We start from the raw sequence: 19,887 nt of genomic DNA, 5'->3' as shown, positions 1-19,887 counted from the left end.
ACTCCACCTCCTCCTTGTTGGCGCCTTAGCCGTGTTTTCATGGGGTGTCCATCAACCAACCATCCTCCACTCCATCCATCTGGACCATCGAGCGTTGCACGGCACTCATAGGTGAACAAAACAGTTTGGAAGTCAGTATTCATGTATCGTTTGGCCCACTGCTTGTGTGCAGTGGATAGAGGTGGTCGACAGGATGGCTTACGCACAGCTGCAAACCTCTGAAGGACCCTGCATCTTGTTGTTCTGGGGACGTTGGAGGCACCAGCAGCTTCAAAAACTTGTCTGCTGCTATGACAAGGCATTTTTGCAGCTGCACTTTTAACCTTACGCAATTGCCTGTTGGAAAGAGTCCTCAATTTTTCCTTATCAGCACGCACACGTGTGTGCTGGGAATCAGCTACATACTTCTTGATTGTGCGATGATCACGATGAAGTGTCTTGGCAATGTTGATTGTAGTCATGCCTTGACCTAAATACTCCACAATTTGTTGCTTCTCAGCAGCCGACACATCCTTTTTCTTTCCCATTTTGGCAAAAAATGTAGGCTGCTTAATAATGTGGAACAGCCTTTTTAAGTAGTCTTGCCTTTATTTGGACACACCTGACAAACTAATTTGCACAGGTATCTGCAATTGCTTTCAGTGATATAAAGAGGCCTGACACACATCACCATCAATGAGTTTAAATGACAAGCAAAAAAATTCTAACCTTATCACTCCTAAACTCTTTGTGCATAATAATTTGGAACACAGTGTATATGAGAGTTCCCAGCTGCAAGTTAAAGGTTTGGAACTTTAATTTGTAAAGTTTTGAAAATAAAGATTTTGTTTTTGACCTTACCTGGGCCAGTGCTGGGCCCTTCATGCCAGTGAGTCTGGAAAAGGGACACGACCCTCTGCTGGGGTAAGTCAGAACTGAACCCATACTGAGGGGATTCTTCGGAATGAGGGTAGCAGGATCCCAGTTTTCCCTAAACCAGCCTCATGGACCAGCGGTGCCACTGCTATCGGGTGCTTGCGGTGCCAACTGGCCTCTGACTACTGAGCTCATGGACTACGGGTTTGCTCACGTAATATCGATACGTGCCCAGACCATCTGCACCGCGGACGTCATTACTACCATTGGTGAACGCCATCTGTGCCAGGTGCGTGACAATGGGCACCCGACGGAGACTTTCTTGGACTCAGGGAGACTGGAAGAAGCCAGTGGCAAAACGCACATCGGGGTGAGAGGACGTCACTCCACACTCCAGATTGCAAGGTGAATCGGTCTCCTATTATTGCGGGCACTGTCCCCCACTAATTGCGGGCATGGTCTTCCATATGGTCTGAGGTCATTAGTTCATTTGTTCCTCTCACTAGTAGATTTATTTTACTATTTCCCAGGTCATGGAACATATACCTGCTGCTACACTATAACGTTTCAGAAATGGTTGAGCATAATAGGCTTCCGTATTTCACTGTACTCTTACCATTATTGCAGAGGCATGTCACCTTCATGTATTCTGGTTTATAACTAGCCAGTGTGGATTTACTCTTTTCTCACAGTTAGATAGCTACTTGTCTGGAGATTGGAATATACAGCTTTGGCACAAATTAAGAGACCACCATATCAAATCCCTGTCATGGCCAGCCCAATCTCCAGACCTGAACCCCATTGAAAACCTCTGGAATGTAATCAAGAGGATGATGGACAGTCACAAGCCATCACACAAAGAAGAACTGCTTACATTTTTGCACCAGAAGCAGTGTGAAAGACTGGTGGAAAGCATGCCAAGACGCATGAAAGCTGTGATTGCAAATCATGGTTATTCCACAAAATATTGATTTCTGAACTCTTCCTGAGTTAAAAAAATTAGTATTGTTGTTTCTAAATGATTATGAACTTGTTTTCTTTGCATTATTTGAGGTCTGAAAGCACTGTTTGTTTGTTTTTATTTTGACCATTTCTCTTTTTCAGAAAAAAAATACAAAATTTATTGCTTGGAAATTCGGAGACATGTTGTCAGAAGTTTATAGACTAAAATAACAATTTACATTTAACTCAAAAATATACATATAAAGAGAAAAATCAGACAAACTGAACATTTTGCAGTGGTCTCTTAATTTGTGCCAGAGCTGTATTTGATTTGTATACCGTTATCTATTTAGTCTTTGACACTTTATTTTTTTATTTTTAGTAGCCAGCCATCGCAATATACATATGAGGCATTACTAATTGTTGCTATCTTTCCACGTGACATGTATACACTGTATTGAGTTAAAGAGTCTTTGCATTTGGTACTCTGGACTGCCCTCTATGTGAGGCACACTGCTTTTTTTAACTTTAGTAATTTTATTTTTTGTATTCATTAATAAAAGTCTTTTTTTTATGGATCTTTTCACCTCCCTTTTTCATTTCAATTGGGTTGTGTGTAATATGTTTTGAAGTGAAGTGCCATTATTCGCCTAAATTGGGACACTATATTGACTAATAAAAGTGTATGTAGTGTAGGTGAATTCATATACTCACCTATCGCCATCTTATCTGGTTTCCAGTGCCGCTCTGGTCCTCTTCCAAGTCACATGATGGCGATTCAGACTTGCCGTCTCACACTGGGCTCAGTGTGTGAGCTGGACGTCACTACAATGTAAGTCTACGGCAAGCTCCATAGACTGTTTAATGGCAGCATCTTGCTACTGCATGGAGCGCAGTGTGAGACGGCAAGTCTGAATCGCCATAATGGTGGCGTGAGATCAGTGGCCCAGTGTCATTTAATACATACATACAAATCTGTGAAAATTGACTGCCCAGTTTGATGCCCAGAACCTGTATGGGGCAGGCAGGATGGAATTACCTTATTTTGATGAGGGGCATCCGTATTTGTGCATCTGCAGTGTGAAACACCCTTCAGTGCCCACTTTGATGCCCATTTTTGTGCTACTTTTATGTTGTTTGCAGCTGGTTTTAGTATACACATTAGAGCACCGCACTCTATTGTATTTTAATATTGTGATCATTTCTGATTATTAAAATGGTAAAAATCAAAAAAGAAAATTTTGAGAATAAGAAATTCCTCAATAAGGAACCAACTTCAATCCCCAAAAGCTCGAGCTCCCATTGCTGTCTGTATGCAGCATCTGCATTATTCACAGCTCTGCAGTATCCACATTATGTGTGCAAACAAATCTGCAACGTACACACACAGCACTTCTACATGCACATGTTCTCCCTAATTCTCTCAATGTTCAGTGAAAAACTGAGAAACAGGAGGAAAAGCTTGTTGTCATGTGGCCGTCAGTATGAAAATCGCACGAGTGATGTGGCCACGTGATGACTGATGGAACATACAGAGCAGAATTGTGACAGCGAGGATATTACACGCTGTTAGGATTGACTACAGGGCTTCATTTTATAATTAAAGGGTGCGTTCAGGTTTGAGATCAAAGCCTGCAATCATTCTAGGTGACTGCAAGCTTCTGAATTCTCACAGCGCATGCACTGCACACTTTTAAGATTATCCCTTGCCGGTGGCAAGAGTGGACGGTCATGTCAGTACAAGAATGCGATTTGTATACTTCTGACCACATCCTGACTAGACGTGTCTGGCCTTGCTCAATTCATTTTCATTGAGTGAGGCCACACCTGTCTAGTCAGCACGTGACCACATGTATGTAAATCGCCAAAACCAGAGAATCCTGACAGCGTGCAGTGCGCACTGTGAGAATTCAGATGTCTGCAGTCACATAGAAGGACTGCAGCCTCAGCATAAACTTAGACAACCCCTTTAATGCTCCTAACATGAATAAAAATATGAGAATTGGTCAATATCACAAAAAATATTTACATCCAGGTACTTGATAGATGAAGTTTTCTCTGGAGTCGTTCTCTTTCTTTTCTTCTTCATCTTGTCTAGGTCTTCTTTACAGACGTCCATCTTCTCCAGTCTTCTGCAGCACAGTACCGGGGCTTTGCGGATGGCTGCGTACTTCCACACTGAAGCTCCGCCCACTTCCTTCTGTTTAGGTCCGCCTACTTCTGCATGTGTCCTGCGTACCTATCTTTCACATATGCGGATGCGTTGTTTTGACGTGTATAAGACATAATTTCAGTTGTTTCACACTTTTTTGTTAAGTATATAATTCCACATGTGTTAATTCATAGTTTTGATGCCTTCAGTGTGAATGTACAATTTTCATAGTCATGAAAATACAGAAAAATCTTTAAATGAGAAGGTGTGTCCAAACTTTTGGTCTGTACTGTACAGACACCTTCAGCTCTGCCGCATACATATACACAATAATACAGCAGTGCCGCATACACATGCACACAATAAAACATTTGCCACATACATATACAGTGGGTACAGAAAATATTCAGACCCCTTTAAATTTTTCACTCTTTGTTTCATTGCAGCCATTTGGTAAATTCAAAAAAGTTCATTTTTTTCACATGCAAATTGCCTCTTCAGAGAAAAAGAGGACTTGAACTCTATAGCGCCACCTGTTGGAAGTAGCGATCCTACAAGTCACAATCAACCCTTTAACGAGTCTTGCAATATGACAGGATAAGAGCCAAATCAGTATCTCAATTCGCAGACACAGTGTTTCGGTCTGTTGGCCCTCGTCAGTGCGAAGCAGAAGAACTGATTTGGCTACGTGAGAGGCTCCAACAGGTGGCGCTATAGAGTTCAAGTCCTCTTTTTCTCTGAAGAGGCAATTTGTATATTAAATTTCCCAGAGGAGCATTGTACGGTGAATAAGCCTCCTTACCTTGACAAGCCAGAGCTGGTATGTCACTCTCCACAAGGAGAAAACTTACCACTTAGACCTCATTTTTTCACATGAATGTACACTCTGCACCCCATCTTGACTGAAAAAAAAAACAGAAATGCAGAAATTTTTGCAAATTTAATAAAAATGAAAAACTGAAATATCACAGTCATAATTATTCAGACCCTTTGCTCAGACATTAATATTTAAGTCACATGCTGTCCATTTCCTTGTGATCCTCTTAGAGATGGTTCTACTCCTTCATTGGAGTCCAGCTGTGTTTAATTGAACTGATATTACTTAATTTGGAAAGGCACACACCTGTCTATATAAGACCTCACAGTGCATGTCAGACCAAATGAGAATCATGAGGTCAAAGGAACTGGCCAAGGAGCTCAGAGACAGAATTGTTGCAAGGCACAGATCTGGTCAAGGTTACAACAGAATTTCTGCACTACCCAAGGTTCCTAAGAACCCAGTGGCCTTCATAATCCTTAAATGGAAGAAGTTTGGGACCACCAGAAGTTTTCCTTGTTCCTGGCCATCCAGCCAAACTGAGCAATCGTGGGAGAAGAGCCTTGGGTGAGAGAGGTAAAGAAGAACCCCAAGATCACTGTGGCTGAGCTCCAGAGAAGCAGTAGAGAGATGGGAGAAAGTTCCACAAAGTCAATTATAACTGCAGCCCTCCTCCAGTCTGGCCTTTATGGCAGAGTGTCCCGACAGAAGTCTCTCCTCAGTGCAAGACATGTGAAAGCCTGCATAGAGTTAGCTAAAAATCACAAGGACTCCCAGACTATGAGAAATAAGATTCTCTGTACTGATGAGACAAAGATAGACCTTTTTGGTGATAATTTTAAGTGGTGTGTGTGGAGAAAACCAGGCACTGCTCATCACCTGCCCAATACAATCCCAACAGTGAAACATGGTGGTGGCAGCATCATGCTATGTGGGGTGTTTTTCAGCTGCAGGGACAGGAGGACTGGTTGTCATTGAAGGAAACATGAATGCGCCCAAGTACAGAGATATCCTGGATGAAAACCTCTTCCAGAGTGCTGTGGACCTCAGACTTGGGGAAGGTTCACCTTCCAACAAGACAATGACCCTAAGCACACAGCTAAAATAACAAAGGAGTGGCTTCAGAACAACTCTGTGACCATTCTTGACTGGTCCAGCCAGAGCCCTGACCTAAACCCAATTAAACATCTCTGGAGAGACCTGAAAATCGCTGTCCACCAACATTCACCATCCAACCTGACGGAACTGGAGAGAATCTGCAAGGAAGAATGGCAGAGGATCCCCAAATCCAGGTGTGAAAAACTTGTTGCGTAATTCCCAAGAAGACTCATGGCTGTACAAGCTCAAAAGTGTACTTCTACTCAATACTGAGCAAAGGGTCTGAATACTTATGACCATGTGATATTTCAGTTTTTCTTTTTTAATAAACTTGCAAAAATTTCTACATTTCTGTCTTTTTCAGTCAAGATGGGGTGCAGAGTGTACATTAACCTCTTCCCGACCTGTGATGCCTATGTGGCGTCATGGCGGGATCGCTTTTCTGCAGATCGGGTGAAAGGGTTAACTAAAATTTACAGGTACAGGTACAGGAGGAGTTGTACTTGAGCCCGGGGGGGGGGTGGCTTTGCCCCCCCATGGCTACGATCGCTCTGGTTGGCTGTTGAAAGTGAAACTGCCAGTCAGAGCAATCGTAATATTTCACCAATGAAAATTGGTGAAATATTACAATCCAGCCAAGCCGATGCTACAATATCATCGGCGATGGCTGGAGACCGTGATCTGCCCCTGCCACCGACTGACAGCAGCAATCTGCCGCCACCGTCAGTCTTTCCTCCCCTCCGTCCTGTCCTCTGCTGCCCTCCTCTCCCCTCCGTCCTGTCCTCCGCCCCCTCGCTGTCTGATCCTCTGCCCCCCTCGCTGTCCGATCCCACCTCCCGTACCTCCCGAGTCCCAGTGTCCCTCCTGGTGTCCGTTTGTCTTCAGCAATGGGCGCCACCATCTTCCAAAAAGGCGGGCGCATGCGCAGTGTGCCCGCCGAATCTGCCGACCAGCAGATTCATTCCAGGTACGTTTTGATCATTGTGATAGAACCTATCACAGTGATCAAAATAAAAAAAATAGTAAATAAACTCCCCCTTTATCACCCCCATAGGTAGGGAAAAAAATTTAAAAAATTAAATAAATTTACTTTTATTTTTCCACTAGGGTTAGGGTTATAATTAGGGTTAGGGTTTCAATTAGGGTTAGGGTTAGAATTAGGGTTAGGGTTAGAATTAGGGTTAGGGTTGCAATTAGGGTTAGGGTTAGGGTTCCAATTAGGGTTAGGGTTAGAATTAGGGTTGCAATTAGGGTTAGGGTTGCAATTAGGGTTAGGGTTAGAATTAGGGTTAGAATTAGCGTTAGGGTTAGAATTAGCGTTAGGGTTAGAATTAGCATTAGGGTTAGAATTAGCGTTAGGGTTAGAATTAGCGTTAGGGCTAGAATTAGCGTTAGGGCTGCAATTAGGGTTAGGGTTGCAATTAGCGTTAGGGTTAGAATTAGCATTAGGGTTAGAATTAGCGTTAGGGTTAGAATTAGCATTAGGGTTAGAATTAGTGTTAGGGTTAGAATTAGCATTGGGGTTAGAATTAGCGTTAGGGCTGCAATTAGGGTTAGGGTTGCAGTTAGGGTTAGGGTTAGAATTAGGGTTAGGATTGCAATTAGGGTTAGAATTAGTGTTAGAGTTAGAATTAGGGTTAGGGTTAGAATTAGGCTATGTGCACACGGTGCGGATTGGCCGCTGCGGATTTGTGGCAGTTTTTCATCACGTTTACAGTACCATGTAGACCTATGGAAAACCAAATCCGCTGTGCCCATGGTACGGAAAATACTGCACGGAAACGCTGCGTTGTATTTTCTGCAGCATGTCAATTCTTTGTGCGGATTCCCCAGCGTTTAAAAACTGTTCCTCAATAGGAATCCGCAGGTGAAATCCGCACAAAAAACGCTGGAAATCTTGGGTAAATACGCAAGTAAAACGCAGTGTGTTTTACCTGTGGATTTTTCAAAAACCGCACACGAATCTGCAACGTGGGCACATAGCCTTAGGGTTAGGGTTGGAACTAGAGTTAGGGTTGGACTTAGGGTTAAGATTAGGGTTAGGGGTGTGTTGAGGTTAGGGTTAGGCTTGTGGTTAGGGTTATGGTTAGGGTTGGGATTAGGGTTAGGAGTGTGTTGGGGCTAGAGTTGTGGTTAGGGTTAGGGTTGGGATTAGGGCTAGGGGTGTGTTGGGGTTAGGGTTGTGGTTAGGGGTGTGTTGGGGTTAGGGTTATTATTATTATTTATTGTTATAGCGCCATTTATTCCATGGCGCTTTACATGTGAGGAGGGGTATATGTAGCGCCCCCACGTTAAGGGCAATGGAGTACTCGGTACCGGGTCCCTCTTGGTTTCTGGGGAATGTTACGGTGGCCCGACCCGGTCCGTGGCCCTTTTGAGGGGCGCACAATTTAAAGGGACAAGTTTGTCTGGTGTTCGTGACGCCACCTGTGGTGTTCGGTCAGGGTGACCGACGCTGCTTAGGGGTCCACTGGGGTGATGGAACGGCAGCTAGATGGTATACCTTCCCACAGGTGAAGTATGTCCCCAGGGCTTCCCAGATGTGTAGGTGGTGATGGTGGATGATGTAAGGCGCAATGAATAACGAGGACACAAAAGTTGCAGTCTCTTTACCTTTTACTGAAGACTTCAGCGTCCGCAGTCCAGAGTACCGTTCACAGGGCAGGCAGAGTCCGGCTGGTGCGAAGGCATATCCAGAGTTCTCTTAACCAGGTGGAAATCAGTAGCCTTCCTACCAGTGCCTGGGTGTTGTAGTACTTCCCTGCTGAGCACCATGGGATAGTCCTCACAACTTTCGTGGATGTTTCTGATGTTCTCTCTCTCGTCCCCCAGATGGTATGGATAGGACGAACCCGTATGACTGGGATGGCCTAAGGCTTGTTTATAGGGACCCTAGAGACGCCCCGACCCCCACAATTTGCCCCCGTGTCTTCTTAGGTATTTAGGTCGGGCAGCCAACTTGGAATTGACTGTCCTGCCAGTCTTTGAACTAATGCGTAGAGTCAATTACTCCCTCGGTGTTCCGGCCACCGGCTACGTGCCTCAAAAGGAGGCTGCAGAACTCCTCCCGGTATTATCTCCTTGTGCTGTGACTTCGTTTCTCACTCTCTACAATACAGTTCTCTTCGTGTCCTTTCTTAGGATACTGCTGCACGTGGGGCAGGCGCAGCTCCGTAGCTTTCTATCTCGTGCTGGCAGGGACCCTCTGTCTGCAGCTCAGATGTTCTTCCTTTCCCCCTGTCTGCCTGACAGGTGTTGCCTGGGCAAAGCCCAGCCAGCTTCTCTCTAACTTTCTATCCAACCCACCAGTTTTACCCTTCTGTGAGGAGTGCCCTACTAGATAGGAGCATGGCTACCCCTGGTGGATTGGAGTGTGAAATGTGTTGTGATGCCGTGATACCTGGAAAGATTAACTCCTTTAGTGCCATCAGACGTAATATCACTCCTCCAGGTGGAAGAATGACATTACTGCAGCAACCAGGACTCTGGGGTGCTGCATATACATAATAAAAACAAGTACAATAATCTTAAACAATACAAGTCCTAACCGGTACAGGAGGAGAGAGGACCCTGCCCGCGAAGGCTCACAATCTACAAGAGATGGGTGAGAATACAGTAGGTGAGGATAGAGCTGGTCATGCAGCGGTTTGGTCGATCGGTGGTTACTGCAGGTTGTAGGCTTGTCGGAAGAGGTGGGTCTTCAGGCTCTTTTTGAAGGTTTCGATGGTAGGCGAGAGTCTGATGTGTTGTGGTAGAGGGTACCAGAGTAGAGGTGATATGCGAGAGAAATCTTGTATACGATTGTGGGAAGAGGAGATAAGAGGGGAGTAGAGAAGGAGATCTTGTGAGGATCGGAGGTTGCGTGTAGGTAAGTACTGGGAGACGAGGTCACAGATGTATGGAGGAGACAGGTTGTGGATGGCTTTGTACGTCATGGTTAGGGTTTTGTAGTGGAGTCTCTGGGCAATGGGGAGCCAGTGAAGGGATTGACAGAGGGGAGAGGCTGGGGAATAGCGGGGCGGCAGGTGGATTAGTCGGGCAGCAGAGTTTAGAATAGATTTGAGGGGTGCGAGAGTGTTAGAGGGGAGGCCACAGAGCAGGAGGTTGCAGTAGTCAAGGCGAGAGATGATGAGGGCATGGACTAGGGTTTTTGCATATTCTTGGTTAAGGAATGTACGGATTCGTTAAATATTTTTAAATTGAAGTCAGCAGGAAGTGGAAAGGGCTTGGATATGTGGTTTGAAGGAGAGATCAGCGTCAAGGATTACCCCGAGGCAGCGATCTTGTGGGACTGGGGAGACTGGGCAGCCATGTACTGTAATGGATAGGTTCGTTGGGGGGGTCGCGTGAGATGGGGGATAGATGATGAATTCTGTTTTGTCCATGTTAAGTTTCAGAAATCTAGCGGAGAAGAAGGATGAAATAGTGGACAGACATTGAGGGATTCTGGTTAGTAGGGAGGTGATATCTGGTCCAGAGATGTAGATCTGTGTGTCATCAGCATAGAGGTGATACTGAAAGCCATGAGATTCTATGAGCTGTCCCAGGCCATTGGTGTAAATAGAGAAAAGCAGGGGCCCAAGGACTGAACCTTGTGGGACTCCGACAGATAGGGGGGCGAGGTGAGGAGGTGGTGTGTGAGTGGGAGACGCTGAAGGTCCGGTCTGTTAGGTATGATGAGATCCAGGATAGGGCCAAGTCTGTGATTCCAAGGGATGAGAGGGTCTGTAATAATAGGGAATGGTCCACTGTGTCAAAGGCAGCTGACAGGTCGAGGAGGAGGAGGACAGAGTAGTGTCGCTTGCTCTTGGTGGTTAAGAGGTCATTGGTGACCTTAGTTAGGGCAGTTTCAGTGGAATGGTGTGACCGGAAGCCAGATTGTAAGCGGTCAAAGAGGGAGCAAGAAGAGAGATGGGAGGACAGTTCAAGGTAGACGTGTTGTTCCAGTAGTTTGGAGGCATAAGGGAGAAGAGATATAGGGCGATAGCTAGATACAGAGGATGGGTCAAGAGAGGGCTTTTTGAGGATAGGTGTGATGGAGGCATGTTTAAAGCTTGAGGGGAAAACACCAGCTGATAGTGATAGGTTGAAGAGATGGGTTAGGGTAGGGATGAAGACTGTGGTGAGGTTTGGGATGAAGTGGGATGGGAGCGGGTCAAGTGCACAGGTGGTGAGATGCGATCTTGAGAGTAGAATGGAGAGTTGATCTTGTGAGTACAGTTATGGTTAGAGTTGGGATTAGGGTTAGGGGTGTGTTGGGGTTAGTGATGGAGTTAGAATTGAGGGGTTCCCACTGTTTAGGCACATCAGGGGGTCTCCAAAAACGCGACGTGGCGCCACCATTGATTCCAGCCAATCTTGCATTCAAAAAGTCAAATGGTGCTCCCTCCCTTCCGAGCCCCGATGTGCAACCAAAAAGTGGTTTACCCAAACATATGGGGTATCAGCAAACTCAGGATAAACTGGACAACAACTATTGGGGTCCAATTTGTCCTGTTACCCTTGTGAAAATAAAAAATTGCGGGCTAAAAAATAATTTTTGAGGAAAGAAAAATATTTGTATTTATTTTCACGGCTCTACGTTATAAACTTCTGTGAAGCACCTTGGGGTTCAAAGTGCTCAACACACATCTAGATAAGTTCCTTGGGGGTCTAGTTTCCAAAATGGGGTCACGTGTGGGGGGGTTTCTACTGCTTAGGCACATCAGGGATTCTGCAAACGTAACATGATGCTCGCAGACCATTCCATCAAAGTCTGCATTCCAAAACATCACTACTTCCTTCCGAGCCCCGACGTGTGCCCAAACAGTGGTCCCCCCCCTCACATATGGGGTATCAGTGTACTCAGGACAATCTGGACAACAACTTTTGGGGTACAATTTCTCCTGTTACGCTTGTGAAAATAAAAAATTGCAGGCTAAAAAATAATTTTTGAGGAAAGAAAAATTATTTTTTATTTTCACGGCTCTGCGTTATAAACTTCTGCGAAGCACTTGGGGGTTCAAAGTGCTCAATACACATCTAAATAAGTTCATTGGGGGTCTAGTTTTCAAAATGGGGTCATTTGTGGGGAAGCTCCAATGTTTAGGCACACAGGGGCTCTCCCAACGCGACATGGTGTCCGCTAACGATTGGAGCTAATTTTTCATTCAAAAAGTCAAATGGCGCTCCTTCCCTTCCGAGCCTTGCTGTGTGCCCAAACAGTGGTTTACCCCCACATGTGAGGTATTGCTGTACTCAGGAGAAATTGCCAAACAAATTTTATGATCCATTTTATCCTGTTGCCCATGTGAAAATGAAAAAATTAAGGCTAAAAGAAATTTTTGGGGAAAAAAAAGTCGTTTTTCATTTTTACGGATCAATTTGTGAAGCACCTGGGGGTTCAAAGTGCTCACTATGCATCTAGATAAGTTCCTTGGGGGGGTCTAGTTTCCAAAATGGGGTCACTTGTGAGGGAGCTCCAATGTTTAGGCACACAGGGGCTCTCCAAACACAGCATGGCGTCCGCTAACGACTGGAGCTAATTTTTCATTCAAAAAGTCAAATGGCATTCCTTCCTTTCCGAGCCCTGTCGTGCGCCCAAACAGTGGTTCCCCCCCACATATGTGGTATCAGCGTACTTAGGACAAATTGGACAACAACTTTCGCCATCCTGTTTCTCCTTTTACCCTTGGGAAAATAAAAAAATTGTTGCTAAAAGATCATTTTTGTGACTAAAAAGTTAAATGTTCATTTTTTTCCTTCCATGTTGCTTCTGCTGCTGTGAAACACCTGAAGGGTTAATAAACTTCTTGAATGTGGTTTTCAGCACCTTGCGGGGTGCAGTTTTTAGAATGGTGTCACTTTTGGGAATTTTCAGCCATTTAGACCCCTCAAACTGACTTCAAATGTGAGGTGGTCTCTAAAAAAAATGGTTTTGTAAATTTTGTTGTAAAAATGAGAAATCACTGGTCAAATTTTAACTCTTATAACTTCCTAGTAAAAAAAATGTTTCCAAAATTGTGCCGATATAAAGTAGATATATGGGAAATGTTATTTATTAACTATTTTGTGTCTCATAACTCTCTGGTTTAACAGAATAAAAATTAAAAATTTGAAAATGTTCAAAATTTTCGCCAAATTTCCATTTTTTTTCTCAAATAAACACAAAAATTATTGACCTAAATTTACCACTAACATGAAGCCCACTATGTCACGAAAAAACAATCTCAGAATCGCTAGGATCCGTTGAAGCGTTCTTGAGTTATTACCTCATAAAGGGACACTGGTCAGAATTGCAAAAAAATGGTCAGGTCATTAAGGTCAAAATAGGCTGGGTCATGAAGGGGTTAATGGGAATAAAATGAATTTTTTTAATTTACCAAATGGCTGCAATGAAACAAAGAGTGAAAAATTTAAAAGGTCTGAATACTTTCTGTACCCACTGTAAACACACTAAGGGTATGTGTCCACGTTCAGGATTGCATCAGGATTTGGTCAGGATTTTTCATCAGTATTTGTAAGCCAAAACCAGGAGTGGAACAATTAGAGGAAAAGTATAACAGAAACATATGCTCCACTTTTGCATTTATCACCCACTCCTGGTTTGGCTACAAATACTGATGAAAAATCCTGATGCAATCCTGAACGTGGACACATACCCTAACACAGCTTTGACGCATACAGTCTTGGCTGAAAGCATTGGTAGCCCTGAAATTATTCCAGAAAATGAAGTATTTCTCCCAGAAAATTATTGCAATTACATGTTATATTCTCTTTGTGTGTATTAGAACAACATAAAACAGAGAAAAAGAAAGGCAAATTGGACATAATTTCACCCAGAACCCCAAAAATGGGCCGGACACAATTATTGGCACCCTCATCTTAATATTTGGTTGCACACCCGTTGGAATAAATAAGTGCAATCAATCGCTTCCTATAATTATGAACAAGCTTCTTACACCTTTTTACTGGAATTTTGGACCACTCTTCTCTTACAAACTGCTCCAGGTCTCTCATATTTGAGGGGTGCCTTCTCCCAACAGCAAATGTAAGATCTCTCCACAGGTATTCAACAGGATTCAGATGTGGACTCATTGCTGGCCTCTTCACAACACCCCAGTGCTTTGTTTCCATCCATTTCTGGGTGCTTCTTGAACTATGTTTAGGATCTTTGTCCTGCTACAAGACCCATGACCTAAGACGCAAACCCAGCTTTCTGACACTGGGCACTACATTGTGACCCAAAATCCTTTGGAAGTCTTCAGATGTCATAATGCATTGCACACAGTCAAGAGAGTCAAAATTTACCGCACACTCTAGTTTTTATCGTGCAAAGAGTTTTCATTTATTATCATCAATTTAACAAAAATCGAAATGCAGGGGAGAAAAATAAATGGTCAAAATGCAGAGTGAATAAAATTACACACAGACGTTTCGACCCGTCCCGGGTCTTAGTCATTGAGCCGCTGAAAGAAAAGAGACAACACGTGAGAATAAACAGCTGAGCAGGAACATATCAATCAAATGCTAGAAAGAGTGGGACAGTCGCAAGAAAAAAGTACAATGACCCAAACATTGCCGGTAAAGAGGCCGAGACCATGTAACAAAAAAAATTGGATTTTCACCTTTATAGCCTCAATACTCTGATGAAGCCAGTCACACTGGCTGGCGAAACATGTCAGGGAGGCTTAGGGCAAATTTTAATTAGCACTGGTCAGGGTAGTTTTGAGATGGCAATAGTTATGGTATATAGGTAGTGGCCGCACCATGTTCCATAAGCCTATAATTGAACATTATACTGGGACAATAAGTACTTATAGGACGTGAGTTCATTTGATTATATATCAGTGTCCTCTTTACACTAAACTGACCTGAGCAGATTTTAAAAATTATCCTTTAGTAGTTTAAATAAAAGTTTATCTTTAGGTCTTTAGTTAGGGATTGATTGCCTTTTGGCAATTTGTTATTTATATTGTGTTACCCTACGCTGGCTTTGGACAGCAGCTTGTGTGTTGAAGACACAGCAAAACACCACTAAAACATCTTTGAATCTCCACCATATTTTACTGTAGGTACTGTGTTCTGTTCTTTGTAAGCCTCATTCAGTTTTCAGTAAACAGTAGAATGTTGTACTTTTCCAAAAAGCTCTATGTTGGTCTCATCTGTATAAAAGATGCTTTCACAGAAGGATTTTGGCTTACTTATGTAATAGCGTTTAATTTCATTCAAATGTCAAATGATAGTTGTCGCTGACACTAATGCACCCTGACCATGCAGGACATGAATTTCTTTGGAACTTGATTGGGGCTGCTTATCCACCATTCGGACTATCCTTTCATCAATTTTTCTCTGTTGTCCACGTCCAGGGAAATTAGCTACGTTATATGCTGTTCGTAGATATGTTGTTCACAGTGGACAAAGGAACATCAAGATCTCTGGAGATGGAATTGTAACCTTTGTAATGTGGCTACTGGACACAAAGTTAGGGCGAAAATGTAAATTCTTATCAGGCCATGCCACACTCTTGTGGATGAGGGAGAAAAAGAGGAAAAATGCTTGAGTTACCCACTGGTTTCTAGCCCTGCAGGATTTTAGCTGCCTTGTGAAACATACAGACGAGAAGCTACTTGGTAATGCCGATGCCCTCTAGAGAATCCAGAGTCAGGTAGTAGAAGGTGCCAAGCCCCACAGCTTGAGGCAGAGGACGAGGTTTGTAAGTTGGCTACCGGACACACAGTGGGAGGTATGTACAGTATATCAAAGGTGGTTGTCATCTATCATGTAAAACTGGAGTACTGCTCTAGTGCACATAGTACTAAGACCCTTGTTTGGTTCATCCGGGCCAGGTTTTATGGGCAGCCTGAGAGATGGGTTGATCTGACTGTCCACATACCTTACCCCTGGGTGTGGTTCACAGGGTAAAATGGAGTCTATTTGCTTGACACATGCTCTGTATGTGAAGGTGAGAAGACTTCCTGTGTGATGACTCCAGACTGAGCTGGTATGCTGGATGCTATCCAGCCTTTGTGTCCTGGACTGTCTGGTTTACTTTGTTTTACCTGCATTGAAAGGCTGTTTAGTTTCCTTGGCTTGTGGCATGGTTTATGATGGACGAATAAACCAGCATGGCCATTTAAATGGAAACAGTTCCCACACATTGAAATTGCTGATATTTTTCAACAAGTTTGGTTCTCAAATCCTCAGACAGTTCTCATCTCCTCTTTCTGTTCTCCATACTTGGTGTGGTGCACACAGACACACAATGCAAAGATTGAGTCAACTTCTCCCCTTTTTATCTGGTTTCAGGTGTGATTTTCATGTTGCACACATGTTACTTGCCACAGGTGAGTTTGAATGAGCACGACACGCTTGAAACAAAGTTGTTTAACCCCTTAACAACCACCGATACGCCTTTAAATGGCAGCAATTAAGGGTACTTAAACCACAGTGCCGCTTTTTAACTCACAACAGTAGGACATTTTTCCTATTGGTTCATTTTGATCATTGTGATAGACCCTATCACAGTGATCAAAATAAAAAAAATAGTAAATAAAACCTCCTTTTATCACCCCCTTAGTTAGGGAAAAATAATAAAATAAAACAAATATATTTATGTCCATTTTTCTATTAGGGTTAGAGTTGGGCTAAAGTGAGTTGCGCAGAGACGCTTACCTGTCCAGACCTCAAAACAAATGCACTAACATGCATGCATAACACTTGAGGCCTGGGCAAGTAAGCGTCTCTGCCTTTTTTTTGGTGTTTTTATAGATTTTTGGAGTATTTTCAAGTCCTTTTTTTGTGGTTTTGATGTTAGAGTAGGACTCAAAAGTGTGAGGACCTGTGACGTGGGTTGTGAGCTTCCGTATTTTGGCCAGAATATCAACTAATACATCATATATATTGCTACGTGTTTTTTGCACTTTATATCTTTTCAGGGTGCAGTTGGGGCAAGATGGCTCTGTAAACTGTGGCCTCCGTTCACACAGGATGCATTTTAGTTAGCACTGGGCAGCCCGCCTGATCTAAGAGTGTGGGCGTCATTAATAGGCTGTGAGCCAGATGCTCTGCATCTCCTGTGTGTGAACATTGCCACATACAGACTGTATCTTTTTGTGCACTGGTGTACCAAATGGCCAATCCCTGATTGTAGGCTGGCTGTCACATCTGTATTACTGCACCTATGTAGCCGCCATCTTTAATTGGGTCCACTGCGCCGTTAGTGCATTTGTTTTGAGGCCTGGGCAGGTAAGCGTCTGACTTTTTCTTGGTGCTTTTTTATAGATTTTTGGAGGATTTTCAAGTCCTCTTTTTGTGGTTTTGATGCTAAAGTGAGTTGGGCTAAAGTTAAGGTTAGCGTTAGGGTTAGCGTTAGCGCTAGGGTTAGGGTTAAGGTTAGGGGTGTGTTGGGGTTAGGTTTGTGGTTAGGGTTGAGATTAGGGTTAGGCGTGTGTTGGGGTTAGGGTTGTGGTTAGGATTATGGTTAGGGTTGGGATTAGGGTTAGGGGTGTGTTAGGGTTAGGTTTGTGGTTACAGTTATGGTTAGGGTTGGGATTAGGGTTAGAGGTGTGTTGGGGTTAGGGTTGGAGTTAGGGTTATGGTTAGGGTTGGGATTAGGGTTAGGGGTGTGTTGGGGTTAGGGTTCTAGTTAGGGTTATGGTTAGGGTTGGGATTAGGGTTCAGGGTGTGTTGGGGTTAGGGTTGGAGTTAGAATTGGGGGGGTTTCCACTGTTTAAGTACATCAGGGGCTCTCCTAACATGACATGGCGTCACCATTAATTCCAGCCAATTTTGTGTTCAAAAAGTCAAATGGTGCTCCCTCCCTCCATGTGCCCAAACAGTGGTTTACCCCCACATATGGGGTATCAGCATGCTCTGGACAAATTGCACAACAACCTTGGGGGTCTAATTTCTCCTGTTACCCTTTGAAAAATAAAAATTTTGGGGCAAAAAGATAATTTTTGTGGAAAACATTAGATTTTTTTTATTTTCACAGCTCTACGTTATAAACTTCTGTGAAGCACTTGGGGGTTCAAAGTGCTCACCACACATCTAGATAAGTTCCTTTGGGGGTCTAGTTTCAAAAATAATGTCACTTGTGGAGGGTGGGGGGGTCCACTGTTTAGGTACATCAGGGGCTCTTCAAACGCGACATGGCGTCCGATCTCAATTCCAGCCAATTCTGTGTTGAAAAAGTCAAACGGTGCTCCTTCCCTTCTGAGCTCTGCCATGCGCCATGTGGTTTACCTCCACATATGGGGTATCAGCGTATTCAGGAGAAATTGCACAACAACTTTTGTGGTTCATTTTCTCTTTTTACACTTGTGAAAATCAAAAAATTGGTTCTGAATAAAACGTTTTTGAAAATAGTGAAATGTTCATTTTTTCCTTCCACATTGCTTCAGTTCCTGTGAAGCACGTAAAGGGTTAATAAACTTCTTGAATGTGGTTTAGAGCACATTGAGGGGTGCAGTTTTTAGAATGGTGTCACTTTTGAGTATTTTCTATCATACAGACCCCTCAAAATGACTTCAAATGTGATGTGGTTCCTTAAACAAAATGCTGGTGTAAAAATTAGATATCGCTGGTCAACTTTTAACCTTATAACTTCCTAACAAAAACAATTTTGATTCCAAAATTGTGTTTATGTAAAGTAGACATGTGGGAAATGTTATTTATTAACTATTTTATGTGACATATCTCTGTGATTTAAGAACATAAAAATTCAAAGTTTGAAAATTGCAAAATTTTCAAAATTTTCGCCATATTTCCGTTTTTTCATAAATAATCAGAAGTTATATCGAATAAATTTTACCACTAACATGAAGTACAATATGTCACGAAAAAACAGTCTCAAAATCAGTGGGATATGTTGAAGCGCTCCGAAGTTATAACCACATAAAGTGACAGTGGTCATAAATGTAAAAGTTGGCCTGGTCAGTAAGTACCAAATTGACTGTCACTAATGGGTTAAACGCAATTTTGGGAAGGTGGCAACAATTTCGTCCTCAACATTTTTGTGGTTTCGTGTGAAACTATGTCTAGTTTGCCTTTTTTTCTCTGTTTTTTGTGCTCCTCCAGTACACGCAAAGGAAATAAGCATGTGTATAACAAAATGTGTAATTGCAATAATTTTCATGGAGAAATATGGTATTTCATTTACTGGAACAATTTCAAGGGTGCCAGCAATTTTGGCCATGACTGTATGTAGGGGGCTTGTAAAATGATCTGTCTATCTATTATCTATCTATTATCTATCTATTATTTATCTATTATTTATCTGTCTACCAAGGTGCTGACCGATTTATTTCTTGCACCCGTTAATGTGAATTGTGGAGTCTCGTCCAATATGCGCAGCCATATGCAGCATGCTACGATTCCAGCAGATGAGCACTGACTCATTGAACAACATTGATGCGAATGCATTGCACTCGGCGGAGCCTGAGACTGGGACACGGCTGTTTTGGGCCTTTGCATTTCCCATTCAGTTCCTCTCCTGCAGTGTTGGGCAGGATGTGCTGCTTCTTCCCGCCCAGAGTCCTGTGCCCCTCTTCAGTTCCCCCCATACGGCTACAGTTCCGCCCCTGAGAAACCATCGCATGGAACAAATCACATTATAGCTCCAAACTAACATGACGTACAGTAAGCAGGCGCTGCTCTAATATCAGAGCAACCAATCAGAATTTAAAGGGAACCTGACGTCAGAACATTGCCCAATAAGCTAATCTCAGGCTTCTGCAGGGAATCATCATCACAATGGCGTTTGTAGCTAATGGTTGTGCTATAGATATCAAGATAAAACTTATTCCGTGAATGGAAAACCGCTACCCTGATACATCAGGGTGATCTGATGGCGGCTGAGTCACGGTGTAAAGAGACGTCCTTTCTCTTTGACTGATTGCTCCAGCCCGGTGACATCAGCGCTGAAGTGTTTGAAATCCAGCGCAGAAACTTGCATGATCCGGGCTCAGAACGTCTCTGCACTGCGCAGTCAGCTCCTACATTACAGCAACTCATCACTGCTTAGCTCTTCTAATAAAGCAAC

Source organism: Ranitomeya variabilis, chromosome 2, assembly GCF_051348905.1.
Source record: "Ranitomeya variabilis isolate aRanVar5 chromosome 2, aRanVar5.hap1, whole genome shotgun sequence".
In the NCBI taxonomy this organism is placed as follows: Eukaryota; Metazoa; Chordata; class Amphibia; order Anura; family Dendrobatidae; genus Ranitomeya; species Ranitomeya variabilis.
This window is presented reverse-complemented; position numbering follows the sequence as displayed.